The sequence below is a fragment of the Aplysia californica genome, unplaced genomic scaffold (genome assembly GCF_000002075.1).
Source record: "Aplysia californica isolate F4 #8 unplaced genomic scaffold, AplCal3.0 scaffold00217, whole genome shotgun sequence".
Taxonomy (NCBI): Eukaryota; Metazoa; Mollusca; class Gastropoda; order Aplysiida; family Aplysiidae; genus Aplysia; species Aplysia californica.
Window position 1 is genome coordinate 228017 of NW_004797487.1, and position 2500 is coordinate 230516.

A 2500-nucleotide genomic window follows, 5' to 3' on the forward strand; every position below is an offset into this window, starting at 1 on the left:
CTCTTTTCTCTCCTCTCTCCTATCTCCTCTACCCCTCCCCCCCTTTTTTGTTTTTTCTTTTTTATTTTTTTTAACTCCCCTTTCTGGGACATACTGTATAGAGTGTAAAGGGTTTATATCGAATATGGTCTTCAACCCCCCCCCCCCCAATCTCACATACTTTTCCCCAAAAGCGAAGCAAAAAATAAAACAAATAAGTTTAAAAACCCACCCAAACAAACCAGACGTAAGTAAAAGTGAACGTTTACATTTAGCCCTCTAATAAAAAGGACGGTGTTGTGATAAACATTTGGATTAACGTAATGCAGGAATTCGCTCCAAAGTCTCGCCAAATCAGAGAGCCGAGACACTTTCGGGCCAGGGCAATGAAAGGGATTAACTCCTTGAGGACGTAACGGGAACATTTTATTAATATTTCCGATCAGCTGCATCCCAAAAGCATGTTTTGCAGTACATTTATAACCATCATACACAAACCAGAAACACAAATTTGCATATTTCATGGTGTGCTTGTTTTTGTTTCCTTTTAAAGTTTCATTGAAATAAAGAAAACAGATTTGAAAAGTCTGCGTGAATAAAGACATTGTGGGCCTCCTGTCAAATATCGTTGTACTACCCCCCCCCCTTTCCCAGTTATACTTCCAGCCCTACTTACCGCCAGGTTTTGCCAATGTACGAAAAGGAGCCCGTATATAAACATAGTATTTACGTCTTCACACCGCCATCGACCAACTGTCTGAGTTATACGGTCCTTATTCAGCGAAAGTAAATTTGCCCCGCCATACCGCCTACGCGCTTTTCCCTTTCGTCAACCCGCAGCCACTTCCCGAATCGTCAGCCACATACCAACCTTTGACACGGGTCAAACTTCCATCTATTTATAGGTAGTTACCGGAACATGTATAGGTGAAGTGATGTGCCGTGATAGTCGCGATATATTATTTATTGAGATTGTTTTGGTCTCTCTTTACTCATCACCACGAGAATTTCTTGAAGTTTTTCCCTGGACTTTGCCTTTACTAAAATCTCGAATCTAGATCTAGATCTAGAGTTGTAATCTAGTGGCAGGTTGCAGATTTCTGTTATCCACTACATTCAAGAGATTAGATAAATTGGACTAGACTCTAGACTCTAGAAGTAGACTCTTCTACTTCTACTTCTAAACCTTCGAGATTACAAAGGCCAAACTTGTAAGTGTTGTTTAACACAAAGTCTAAGAAGTTAGCAAACCTAACACATTTTTTTCTAATGAAATGAAGCTTAAATTGACTTTTATATTGTCAATAAGAGATCAAGTTTAATCACCTAATCATTTAAGTACCGGTAAGGAAGTGGCTATCCTCACCCGGGGTGAGAATAAAACCCCTACGATTGACCTCTCACCCTGGATAAGACTTGCCAGCGTTGGCTATTCTCACCCAGTGTGAAACAAGACCTGTTTTTCCTAATTTCGAAATACTTTCTATCAAAAGATGATCAAATTGACAAAATCAAAGAAAAAAATGACGTTATAGCACAAAAGTAAGCTAATTTGTTCGTCTACAAAGATGCTACGGCTCTTTCACTTTTCGAATCGAGCCGAACTACGCGGGTCGCCATTTTGTTTTGCCCGGTAGTTCTCGCAAGATCTACTCCTCCCCCATCTCTCTCTATCTCTCTCTCTCTCTCTCTCTCTCTCTCTCTCTCTCTCTCTCTCTCTCTCTGTCTCTCTCTCTCTCTCTCTCTCTCTGTCTCTCTCTGTCTCTCTCTCTGTCTCTCTCTCTGTCAGCAATTTATTAAATCTGCAACCTGCAACTAGATCTAGATTCGAGACTTTAGTAAAGGCAGAGTCCAGGGAAAAACATCAGTTAAATCCGTGTGGTGCAGATGAGTAAAGAGAGACCAAAACAATCTCTCTATTGCGACTATCATTGCACATCGTTTCGCCTAATACATGTTCCGGTAGATTTAACTACATATAAATAGATGGAAGTTTGACCCGTGTCAAAGGTTGGGAGGTGGCTGACGATTCGGGAGGTGGCTACGGGTTGACGAAAGGGAAAAGCGCACCGCCTACGAACTGAACGCCAGAGGTGCACACCGCACATGGCGCACAACACCCGCTGGTTTGCTACTTGATAATCTTTCTCCCACGAGAAGGACATAGAAATAGAGGTAAAAAAGCCCTCGGTGCCGTATGCACGTGCTTTTAAATAATATTATTTATGTATATCACCAGCAAAAAGACACTTTCAAACACAGATCGTGCAGCAGATTCATGTCCCTTGACGTTGCGCAGTCGAGGTTATATGCCGGAGGAACCCCGTTGAACCGACAGCCTCGCTATTCTACCGACACCACGCTCGTCCCAAGGGTGACAATGTAACGAGGTTTGACTGTACATTTTTCGAAACAGCGCGTCGTCAACAGTTGTTAGTAATCAGAACGCACGTTTTCAAAGAGATATAATGGGGTCAAAAATTCGTGGTACAACTTATTGTCAAATATTTCCTAAACCACT

General features: G+C 41.8%; 1 protein-coding gene across 1 annotated transcript in view; it reads left to right on the plus strand.

Moving 5' to 3' along the window:
- The window catches only part of LOC101857409 (fibroblast growth factor receptor 1), a gene marked incomplete in the record, with an annotated part of 14397 nt that overhangs the window by 5807 nt on the left and 6090 nt on the right, over positions 1–2500 (plus strand).